A 13,409-nucleotide genomic window follows, 5' to 3' on the forward strand; every position below is an offset into this window, starting at 1 on the left:
TACAGTCTTGCCCTACTGATGCTGACCCAGATGCTGTTGTGCAAATGATTTTCCTGACTTGCCACTAGAGTAAGGCCACCCTGTTCTATGCTTTTCTTGATTCCTCTCTTCCTAAGCATCAAGCATGAGCTGCCTGTCCTTATTTTCAAATCCTTTGCAGCCCTCATGCATGCTCCTCTCCAGCACCACAAAGCTGACCTCCCTTTTTGGTTGGCTAATAATGACAGTCTCTAATGTTCTCATGCTATTTTTGCAACTGAACCACTCAGTATTTTCTCTCATGGAAGTTTAGAGGTTGCAACATGCTGATTTGAATCAAGTGAGGATGATGAGGAGGCACTGTGCAGCTTGTGTTTGAAAACATGTCACATAACGTGGCCATGTGTCCCCACCCGCTGGTGCTAATGGAGAGGAAGGAAATTACAGTTGCCTTTAGCTCCACCATGCCTTTCCTCATTACTGTGCTCTTCCAAAAATATCTTAGAGAATTCTTGTTTGGTAATGAGGTATTAAAAATGGACAGTCTTTCAGCTACTTCAGTGTAACAGCAACACCATGTCCTACTAGCAGGTACTGCAGGCTCTGCTTCCAAGACTATGATTCTGGGGTCCGTATTGGGGTGTTGGGACTGTCATTATTAGGGGATTTTGAACTGCCATGAAGGGAGTTTTCTGAGATACCAAGCAAGTCTCCGCACTTCAAGCAAGCAATTTTTCACTCAAATACTGTAACAACTAAATACCAAGTATTAATCACACGTGCCAGTCAAGCCCTAAGCATAAGATACTGTAAATCTGATGCTCCCTGATTGGCCCTGATGGACACAATCTTTGATGGCTTAGTCTCTGAGGCTGAGATGACCAGTCTTGAGAGCTCTTCAAAGAGGGAAGCCAGAATTAGAGGGCTTCAGTTTTCCTCAAGTGCCACTGGGTATTGCTGGAATTTATATACACTTTTCCATAGGTCAGGACCAGTCTGGTCCAAAATTATACCTTCTCTCCTCACAGGTCTGGTCTATTTGTTCAGGTAGCTTACGTATTTGCAAGCTAGTTGCTGAGTATATGATGCCTTATAACAGTAGCAGATTGAGTACCTTCAGTCTAGATTTGATACTATTATGAAACTGTAGCAAATGAGCAGATGTTACAAAATATTTTGCTTCCTGCCCTAAATCAAGCAGTCCTGTGGTATCTGGGTGGAAGGGAAAATTCATGTGTTTCACTTTTCTGCCTGAAATTGAGCAGTCCTGTGGTATGCCCGAGTGCAAACAAACAGAACAAAATCTTCAGCATCAACATAGAAATTCCCTGCTGGCTGACTGAACAACAGAGTGAGCTTCTGTTTCAGGAGATGACAGTAAAACAATTTTGCACTTAATGTATCCATTAATTTCTTGGTTTAGAGCCATTTATTTAGAAAATCTGAGATGCACAAGTGAGATTTCTTTAAACTAAAGCTTTGTTGACACTACGCTGACAACACAAAAGAATTCCCATACCAGAAATACAAGATAATTTCATTTTATCCAGTTCTGTTAGAGAAACTGGGAGTGAACGCAGTGACCTGGTAACGGGGCGCACAGGCCAGCAAACTTGGCTGCTCTTGGGTAAGAGGGCAGATGTGAATTTCAGAGTTAAGCGCTCCTCCTCGCCCCTCCCCGGCTTCCCTTTTTCCAGATACACAAATTTAGCCACTGTCAGCTTAGATGTCCCAAGTGATTCCCAGGGCTTGGCTGTGCACAGAGGAGCACTGTGGGCTTGGAAGGGATCTCCTGGAAGAGAGCGGGGATCTGATGTCATGGGCTGGGAGAGCCTTTTTTGGAAGAAAGCTGACACTTTTCTCTGCTTGCATCTCCTTTTGGAGGGCTGCCCGAGAACCTCATTGCTTTCATTATTCGTTTTTCCCCACTGTAGGCTAAATTTATTCCAGAGTAATTTAAACCTATGTAATTTTGTACTCAAAGGATCTAACAGGTTAAAAAGAACATCTTCCTTTCCTGTGCTTATCCATCTAATGGATTTACAAAGAATAATCCCACTTTTTCTTTGCTATCTTCCCTTTCATTATCCTTGACTAAAGATACCAGTTTCTCCTAGTCTCTGCTTAGAGGACAGGCTGTTGATTCCCTTGGCTGTCTCTGTGGTCTCAAGTCGTGTCTGTGGGGAACTCTCATGAGATTCTTGTTATAATTTGCTATAGAGGATCTTTGTCTCCTTAACTAATAGTTGTTGACAAGTTCATTGTTTCAAAACTTGAAGAGATTAGATTTATGCCATTTCCTTTATCTGGAAAATATTTTTTAATGGAAGCTATTAGGTTGATTTTGCTGTGTTTCAAAATCTTGCATTTGCTTTCATGTCTTTAATTAGTCTTTCCTTCCTAAAGCCGTGAACACTTATTGATGTTGCAAAAACAATCTATAGTTGTCCAGATCACTTTTTACCAGTCATATAGTACTAACTTCAGTTTGATTTATTAAAAATATTTCCTACTAAAACTGCAATTTGGTGTTCCAGGGTTCTGGGACAGAGATAATCTGGTTTCTTCCAACTAGAGCGAGTTAACTTGAACTCCTACCTCAGTTACAGTAATTTCAGTTTCTACATTTTTTTTGCCTACTAGCCATGTAATCTTGGTTCCCATATTGAACACTAAGAATAAAAGGGAAAGCTACTTACCTCTGTGACATTACCTCCATTACAGGTTGTGCATGAGGCTTTCTAATAAAAAGGCCATCTCTCAAATTGTGCCCAGAAATCATTTGGAAACTGTTGCAGAGATGCATCATTTGATGAAGTGGTACACTGCACAAAATCTGCAGTCCAAAACTGCTGTGAAGGTCCTTGACTTAATGAATCAAAGACGTAGTTATGTCAGACGTAGTTATGCCAGCAACTTGTCTCACCTGGAGATCCCTCAAACCAGGGCTGTCTGCATATCTCATACCTCCTGAAGGAGCAAATGACTTGGCAGGCTCATGATGTTATCAAGATTATCTCATCATAAGCTTTCCAGTGGTTCAACATGAAAAAAGGTTCTTTGCAACAGTAATTGAGGACAGGATAAGTATGAGGAGAAAGCTTGGGTTCTTGAATGCTCCTTTGAGAGCTGCTAATACCTTCCCTTCCATGAAAGTATTGGGAATATTCCGTAATTGTAGACTTGATATTTCCTTGTCAGGCTTTATCAGTCAAATGCAGATTTCTGAGTTGTAGGACTGAGAATGTCAATCTACCTCAAACGTTAGAGGAAATACTACAAAACGCATTCATACAATAAATAAATAATTCACATTTATGTATATCTGATACAGGTTTGTGTTTTGTGTCTATCAACTTTACCTGAGTCCAAATATCTTTAAACAAAAAGGAGAAGCTTCATATAACAATAAATATTCATTTAATGAAAGGAAAAAAAAAATTCAGCACTAGAAACAGCTTTTCTTCTCAGGACTTTCGAATTCCTGTGATAAACAATTCTTTACAATCTTAATTGCAATAATAAGAATAATAATGAAAAAGAGACCTTGAACTGTCCTTAGAAGATAGAAAGTCCAACTAAGAACAAAGCTGCTCCTAACAGCAGGCTAACATCCTTCCCTTATGGCCATCTGTGCTGCAAGGTGATCCAAGAAGAAGATGTTAGGTCAGAGAAGGAAGTGAGGCCTTCATATAGCTGAGGTTACACAGCATTCAGGGAATGGTAATGCCTGAATCAAACATCAATTTATTTTACTGATTGAAGACAATTTTTTTAAAGATCTGAACCTATCTGCTCTTAATTTAAATGTTGAAGTAAGATCAGTAGGAAGATTTGGATAAGCTAAACACTCTACTTGAAGGTAAAATAAAAAATATGTTTAAAACATTGTGTGAAAGAATAACTTTCCGTATTATGTATATGTTTTGTTTATTATAATTATTTGGAGTTTGATTTAGTTAATAGGTAAGAAATTTTCCTAAGTGTATTTTTTTCTGCTTTACACATTTCAACATAGAGACTTAACTATTTGCGATCACCTAAAGCAAGCTGTATTCTCATTCAGTATAATTAAGCCTGAACTGCCTGTTAGTTTCCAAAGTAGGGGGCAAAACACATAAAGAATTCAGACACCAAGATTAGCTATTCAGAATTTACGGCATAACTGACTTTGTGGTAAATAAATACTCTTCCTAAGTTCATCTTTAAAACAAGAAAATTTACTGTTATATCTTAAGTACATTTCTGCATAAAGTGCACTCTTAGACTTCATGATAGCAGTCTTCTGGGTACAGCACTGTAAAGTGCCTTTTTGTAACCACAAAGGTTATGTGGTTTTGCTTGTATTCAGCCACTAGTAACGTTGCAAAACAATAATCAAGTTGTGATTTTTCCAGGTTACTTCTGAAGAAAAGTGCTGGAGGGAGATATTTTTGCAGCTAAAAGAATCATTTTAGCAATGAAAACAAAATCTAATTAAAACAAAAACAAAGAGAAGGAAATCTGTAAAAGTACTCACTCCCCGCTGGGGAATAGTATTTTCAGAACACTTGACCACTTACTTTTCCTTCCAGGCCTGTATCAGTTACAGAGATCAACTTTAACAAAAAAGGCTGCTCACATAATTATCTTCAAATTTTGGTATTTTATATACAAGGGTTCAGTTCCTATCCTGTTCTTAATCAGGTGTCTCATCAGGGACTCAAGAGACTGACATCTCACTGTTAAATAATTCATAAACTCTGATATTGGCAACAGTGTGCTGCTGCAGTGGATAGTCCAGACTATCTCAGATACTAGAAATTATACAGCTGCATTTAATGCAGTGTTTAGGTTGGACTTAATGTACCCTGCTTTAGAGCAAGCAGAGCTTATCAGTTAAGCTGGGTATCTCTAAATGGCATTGTATTGTGCAGTCAAATCATAACTCATATTCCTGCAATTTTGTCTCTGCTTAATAGCCCCATTGTTCATGTTTGTGACTACAGAGCTCTTTAGGTTTCTGTATGATGGTTTATAGACAGCCTCAGTTTCCTGTTTCATTGGAAAACACATTAAACGGTTCAGAACTAACCCTAAGAGCCAATGGTTCTCCTTTTGCTTGTCCTTTTGTGTGGTGCACACTGCTTTCAGTTTCAGAGGAGAGGTCTTAAAACCTCCAAGTTTTAGAGAACAGCAGTGAGGATTTAACCACATGGCTTTTTCCCTCAGTTTGGGGATTTTTTTCAAGCCTTTTTCTCCAGCTGTCATGTGTTGTGAAGAAATCACTTTGAGACATTTTCTTTGAGTATATAAGGGTACTTCACTAGAATTTGATGAAAGAATGCTTTAAGCATAATTCAACCACACAGTCCCAGATGGTTACTGTAAGATCATTTGAATACCACAGAATGAAACTGTTAATTAGTCATATTATTACAAGTCATTTTTAGAGCTTTCATGCAGTTTGTATGTAGTCATTCTTCTTGAGTCACCTTTTCCATAAGTGAAGTATTGCAAATCTTGTGTTAAGCACATTCACATGTTGAGAATTGTGTTTCCTTTGTTCCATCGAGAAAGAAACAGATGAAGCTGGGATGGGACCTATTTTTGTTTTCAATTAACTTAGTCTTGTTCTTGAGAATAAGTATTGTACTTCTTTTTTTTTGCCCCCTGAGACAAATTTCCACTGCTCCATGGCTCAGGATAGCGATCACCTTAGCTGATGTCTCCATGCAGTGTTTAGCTGTGAGGAGATGCCAGCTTCATCCTGAGAACCACAGGTCTGTGAGCTCTGCCCACTGCAGTGCAGGGTCATTGCTGCTCCTGGTTTTGGAGCTAAAAGCTTCTCCATTTGCTCAGGTAACTCTGAACCATTTTCCACTATGTGCTACAGATGTATCCACACTGAATTCACCTTCATAAGCCTTTTTTGTGCTTCTTCAGAAATCACTGAGGAAATGTGAGCACTGAGCTAAGTTGTTCTGTTTTTGTTCTATGAAAAAACACTCCATCCCTCAAATCTTTGCTGGAGATTTTTATCTTGGGGAGCGCTCCCTCTTTCTGTGGACAGATCTCAGCATATTCTGGATTTAGGCACACATGAACAGGGAAATTTTTGTACCATAATCAGACTGGCTTGCTCTAGCTGCCTGATTTAATGCATTAGAGATGCTCTCCTTTGAATAGGCTGGGAGCTGGTGTCAAACAGCTTTCAGAAGTAGTCTGAACCACTTAGTGCTTTCCTGGACTTACAGATCACTGCTATAATGTTGTTAGGTACTGTGAACAAGGCAGGCTACCTGTAAGGACCATCTTAGAAAATATTGTTAACTTTGCTCTCTGTGGTTTATCAATTTTTGGCATGATAGCAAAGCCAGCAGTACATAATCATCCTGCCACAGGATTTGTCCTTTGAGCAGATAAAGAAGTAAAAATGAATACATTCAAAGACATCGATTAACATAATTATATACAGGCATGTATTTGGTATCTGATAGGTCAGTTTTGGAGGAGATTGCATAACTGTCTGATTGAACTACAGCCCCTGCTTCCGGGTTTCTGCTGGTGCCTGCAGGGATCAGGAAGAACAACACATTGGTGTATCTTATGATTTCTGACTGCGCATTTTGGAATTTTTTTTTTATAGCTTTAATTTGAGGCACTGGAGATGATTTACTACAGATAGGTTGTAAACAAAGATACACTGGTATATGGGATGTCATTAAAGTCTCTTGAATACCTGTCTGGGTATCTGGTTCATGCAGTCAAGGTTAAATACATTCCCAGATTTGTGATTAGCTTGGCAGGGTCTTCTATGGGTTTTGCCCCCCAACTTCCCATGTGGCATATAGTCATCACCTCATGTTTAGCTGGGAATTTTCTTTGTTTATCAAACTTCCTGCTATTCTAGGAACCTATGACAATTATAGAGTTGCTAGTCTATTACTACTACGACTCTATGGGATCTAAGAGGGATAATTGCTGCTCTTTCCATTGCTGGTGTGACCTTGGAAAGGGTAGGCACAAACAATAATATTTGTTCCAAAAGAACAATGACTACAAAATTTGCTCCATTTTCCATCTGTTAAATATTTTTATCCTTGTATATAAAGGAAAAATTCCTACTATGCCAAATGCATCAAAACTATCATACTCTAGAAAAATAATCACTTTTTTACATCTACTATCAATCTGTCCTCTATATAAAAATCAAGAAGAGTGCATTTTTATTAATGATAACACTGATATCATTAATAATACAGTATTCATAGTATGAATACTATAAATAGTTTAAATAGTATTAAATTGTTGGCATTTTTGAAAGCTTTTAGTTTGTGTTTAATTTTAAAATTGCAAGTGGTAAAGCATGAAAGCTCATGTAGTGCATTACAGTGTAAATGCAGGGCCATATACTTCACTGATGACACTAATTTGTATCTGCTGATGGCCTGGACTACTCATTTCAGTTGAATTTGCTGCACCAAAACTATCTAGACAATAAACATATTATGGACATATCTACTTTACTTTCAGCATTTCTAGCTTGCTGGCACACTATTGTATTACACTATATCAGGTCCATCTCAAATTTCTGGAGAACAGCTATCTCTGAGAAGTGACTCTGTATATTTGTGTGCTACCTGGGCCTGTCTTCTCAAATTTTTGATACCTGGATGCTCTTTTTTTCAAGGTTTAGCTGCTTCTTCTGGCATGCAAGTTGTATACAGATAGATCTGTTTCAGGCTGTCTAAAACTCTGCATGACTGAAAGACTGGAGTGTAATTGGCTGAATGGTTACATATGTTAGTATTCACACAGGTTCATTTCTGTACAAGATCCTCTATCTTGTTCTTCATATACAGAGAGTACTGTGTTCCTAATGTGCAGTGGTGAAAGTGCTAGAGTTCACATTAATATATAGAATCAAAGAATGTCCCAAGTTGGAAGGGACCCACAAGGATCATCAAGTCCAACTCTTGTCCCTGCACAGGACAACCCCACAGTTCACACTGTGTGTCTGAGGGTGTTGTCCAGTCTCTTCTTGAACACTGTCAGGCTTGGGGCTGTGACACCTCCCTGGGGAGCCTGTTCCAGTGCTCCACCACCCTCTGGGGGAAGAACCTTTTCCTAACGTCCAACCTAAACCTCCCCTGGCACATCTTCCTGCCATCCCCTTGGGTTCTGTCATTGATCACTAAAGAGAAAAGGTCGGTGCCTTCCCCTCCTTCTCCCCTTGTGAGGAAGCTGTAGCTGCCATGAGGTCTCCTCTCAGTCTCCCCTTCTCCAGGCTGAAAAAAACACATGACTTTAGCCACTCCTCATATGGCTTCATCTCCAAACCCTTCACCCAGGTTCATAGCCCATAAATGTTAAAGTTGAATGTGTAGCAGCACAAAGCATTGCCGGTTCCTATTATAGCCATGGTGAGTGTGGTCTGTGCTCATTCAGACCTACTGCTGCTATTGCATAGCATGAGGTTTTAAATGTGAGAATTAAACCTGTCATACACTCCTGCCTCATAAATCCAGGAGAAGACAGAATTTAGTGAAACAGTGGAGCCATTCTGTATTCATAATGGTATACAGGAGGTTACAGATTAGCCCTGAGATGACCCCATGCTACTTGAGATCAGCGATTAGACCTCAGGCATACTCGGTTTCCAGCTTGTTCTGTCCCTCTTGGCACTCATTTGTCAGCCTTCAGTTTTGCCAGGCATCCTTATTTTTTCCCTTTTAAAGGGATGTTTCTCTTGTGCACATGGGTTTAATATAGAGGAATGCAAGTTCATAGTATCACAAGGTGCATGTCCCTGTATTTGCTGGTAAAGCCATTATTGGTAAAACTGAACTGATGTCATGTTTGTGAGATGCGAGCTGTATTTTTTCATTCAATTTACAGTTTACTAAGGAAGCATTTGGGAGTGAGAGTGAACGTCCTAAAACAAAACCCCTCACCCCCTTTACACATGGACTATTTGTATCTGTAGTACTGCAAGGAGAGTGATTAGCATGAGGTGATTGTGCTACGGTGTATCCTTAGACCTTGAGGAGAAATGCCAGGTACAGCCAAGGTTACCCATGACTGCAGCAGACAGACGTGGTTCCTTTGGCTGTGCACATCCCACCAGTGACACAGCCATGCTGCATCTCTGGCCAGCTCAGCTCAGGCTGTGCTGCTCACGGCAGCTCTGCTGCTGGAGGACACAGACCTCCTGTTGTGCTGTCTTGTCTATTCCAACAGAAGTGTGCATAAGCAATAATGATTTTGTGATCAAATTGTGCTTATAAACCATGTAAAGCATAAATCAAGAACAGGCTACTGCTGTGCTTTATTCACAAGTTTTTTCATCTAAGCTTTGGTCTGTGTTCAGTGGCTCCAATGGCTCTCACATGCTTCCCATGCTGCTGGGTGGAGTACTAACAGTTTTGATTTAGTTGTTATTGTTGAAGAAATAAAGTTATGTAGTATGTGTAGTTTAGACTCCTTCCAACATTAAAAGTATGGATGAGAAATGAACAGATAGATAATCACACAACCTCTAATGGTTTTCACATCAGCAATTTATGGAATAGTATTAATATACATGTACTTACCGGACTTGCAGACAAAATTAAGTATTTGCACAGCTATGCACTAGCACCCATGCCGACAGCTTCATCCTTACAACTAATCACAGGCATCCACAATACTGAAGATTGTTTCTACAGATTGACTACTAAACCTGCTCTAACAAAATTCAATTACAGACAGACATAAAATCCTCCAGTAAAAGATGCTTCCTTTTGTAAACTAGTAAATCCCACAGTAGAAAACTGGTGTAGGCAAAGGTTGTAACTTTTTTTTTTTTCCAGGAGACATTTATGGTTATGTCTATACTAATGAATTAAATGACAGAATGTTCTCGGATGCTGCAGCTCAGTATATGAAGATATAAGGTATGCTCAAGCCCTGAAGAAGTGTAAGGTCAGGAAGTTAGTGTGCCAGGCTCTGTCTGTAGCTGATGTCTGACAGCCAAGCTGGCTCTCTTTCTTACCATGGGAGACAACATAGAAAAGACTGTGTCAAAATCTTTCTAGGACTGTAATGTGATCTGGTAGCAAACTAACACCATTGGGTCCCATCCATACTGGCAAGACCAAGCTCCTTCGAGGATTATCAGAACGATTTGCCAGTGTAGAGATGTCACTTCATGCTGTGATATAACTTGCTCTTCTGCTAAGCAAACTATTTATTGAATTAATAATAGCTAGGCTGCTTTCAGGTACTTTAGACCTATCAATTTTCTGGACAAAGTGTTATTGTCAAAAATCCTCAAAGATATTTTTATTTTTCTAGGGATTTCAGTACTAAGAGCAAGCAACATAGCAGTTCTTTTGATACAAGGGGCTTTTCAGTGTCCTGGGGAAAATACCAGCGATTACTGTCTTACTAAGATAATGGATTTAGCTGGAGTCTCGTCAGCATGCAAGTCATGTACAGTCCTATGTGAGAAATTGTGCAAAATTGCAATGAGTTAAAAAGCTTCCCCACTGCAACAAAGTAAAAGACAATCTTTGAAAGGCCAAGCCTAGAAATAGAATGCAGTCTGAGAAAGTGTGCCACTCACTAATTATGGAGAGACTCTCTTAAAGTCATAATTAGCTTTCTATTATAAACCTTTTTTTTTTTTGTTTTTCCTTCCCCAAGACAATTGAAACTGCTTAAATAACTAAGCATTTTTAATGTGTGATTTTACTAATGATGTTTTAGGGAGAACACTATAAGCTGGCCTGGTTTACCAACTATGGCTGCATCACAGAGTGCCAGGAGCCAAAATGCTTTTCCTTGGTCCTTCCCTCCCAGCTGCAATCCATTATGCAGGGGGGCTCCAATGGTTTTAATCTCTCTATAGAGTCATTCACAACTGGACAAATGAGGCTGGATTTGCTTGGCAGTTTGCTTAAATCTGTGTTACTTAAGTATGACTTAAGTGAAGAACTTGTCTTTGGGTTACATGCTAGATACACATCTCAGCATCTGTAGAATGAAAAATTTATATTGAAGCCATTTAGTAACACATCATGATAAGTTACATTCTCCATTATGCTTTTCATGGTAAACGTGCATTCAGAATTCATTTCAGTCTACATACTTCGATATTTCATTTACTAACTGAGTAGGTAAATTCCTAAGTATTAAAAAAAATATGAAAGCCACAAATTCTGGCCTCCATTCTTTCATACCATTTGTATTTCAATACCATACTTAGAGAGTAAACTAGTTCACCTTTTGCAATTTAGCTATAGTTTCCCTTTCTGGGTCAGGAAAAAATGTCTCTGTTACTGTTTGAAGAGGGACATATGCAACCGCACATTATGAAAAGACTTGCCAACACTGTCAGAGTCTCAGAGAAGGATTTACATTTGCCAGATGCAGAACAGTAATGAAATACCCCTGTCATCCTCCCAGCTCTCTCAAACATATTTTCCTTGGGTAATAACTTAAAACGTATATTGAATGAAATGTTTTCTACTGCTTGACAGCACATGCCTTACCTCACTTATCTGTTATTCTGGCGCTACAAAATTTCTGTGTGTCACCTTGAAGGAAATAGTTCCTGAAGGTATGTGCAGCATAGGGTAGATGCTGACCTATACAGCTGGGAGTGGAGATGAGCTGGGAAGACTTTGAATCCTCCCTATGGAAAGTCATTGCAAGCTAGTTAATGTCTTCCCCTAGCTGCAAGCTATTTGAATAGATTGGCAAATTACTTCTCCATATATGTTCTGCCCAGCCCATTTTCTTTGATGGCGTAATTTCATGTCAAGGCTGTAAAGTATATCCTAGAGCCTTTTGTTTGTTTGTTTGTTTTGTTTTGTTTAGCAGAAACTGATGCAAAGGAAGAAAATTAAAAAATGCCCATTTATTCAGCATACTTAACAGCTTCACGTGATAGTTATTGTACTGATTGTACTATATTGTACTGGAGGTGAAGCAGGAAACCTCACTGCTCTTTTTCAGTTCTCCATGTGCTTACAAGTACTGTAACACAGAAGCAGTTTATAATTAGTATCGTGACTCACTTAATACTAGTAACTGCAACTAGGCCTTCAGAGGAAATTACTTTTCCATACCCTTCAGTTCAATTCTGTTTTGTATTAACAACCCACTCCTTTTCTCTTGTGTCTCTTCTTCCAGAACTCCTGAGCTGATGCTAAGAAGTTGCTTCTAGGAGGTGTGAGGGAGAAGACAAGTCAGACTTTAGCCCTCACAACTGCTCTTCCAACTGTGCCTGCTGCCAGAAAAAAAGGAAGACAAAGCAGAAACAGCAGCTTCCAGAATTCCCTTCCTTCTCCTGAAGATTAATATAAAACAATTGCACAAGAACACAGCCTGAATTCAGTTAAAGAAAGTAAACAAGACCTTCTGGCTTTCTGAGATCTGTCCTATTAAGTCTGTTCGTGATAATAAGAGAGGGAACTTCTGTGAACAATTAAGCAAGTGGCTCTAAAAGAAAACTGGAGAAGTAACAGATGGTGATGCACACAGACATCTTAACAGACATCTTTGGGAGGTCAGGGATGCAGTGAACACTGAGTTGTGTTTCATATGCTTGGGTTTTCTAGCATCCACTGAAGAGACGATGAGCCACCAAGCAATGAAGGTTTAAAAATTATTTGCTAATTTATAAATCAAATATCTGCTTCATGTTCCTATCAGGAAGATATCAAAGAAAAAGAGACAATGGAGATCGAGGATAAGAACAGGTAAAAAAATTTAAATCCTGAAAGAATTTTCAGTTAGGCTGATATGTTCATGCTCAATTCCCCATGGTCAGTAAGTTAAAGACCAAGTGTTTGTAAAAATAATTACTACTTTTAAAGGTGAAATTAATTTCTTACTTTACAAAATCATATAGATGTCAGGTTCTCCTGCATTTACTTACTAATTGTCTCAGTGAAATTAATCAGAGCCTCTTGAAAAATTCATCATTCCTATGAGTAATGGATTCAGAGTCTAACTTTTAATTTACATGTACAGATTACATTCACTATAGTATTTTTTGAAAAAAATGAAAAAGGAAAGTTTTATTCCTGTACTTGCCCAACTTTGAATTCAATATACTGGTTTACTGTATAATCTTGCTAACAGTTAAAAAGCAAAGCTAGACCCTTGGATGAACAGTGTATAAACAAATCTTACGAGATAAGTGCTTCTTTGAATATGAAGTTGTAATTAGAAATGTTCTTATTTGCTGTCAGTGGGCCTGTATGAAGACAAGAGCTTCCACACGGAGCCTTGCAATCTGCAGAATCCCCATCGACATGTAACCCTATAATATACAGGCTCTGTTTTTGCCTGTGTGTGAAGAACGTGGGCTTTGCATTGTGTTAGAAAGTCTTTGTTGGCAACAGCTGACTATTGTTTCAAGTCTGTTCCACTGGCTTCCTGGATAATTTTGTGAAAAT

The sequence above is a fragment of the Nesoenas mayeri genome (genome assembly GCF_963082525.1).
Source record: "Nesoenas mayeri genome assembly, chromosome: 1".
NCBI lineage: Eukaryota > Metazoa > Chordata > Aves > Columbiformes > Columbidae > Nesoenas > Nesoenas mayeri.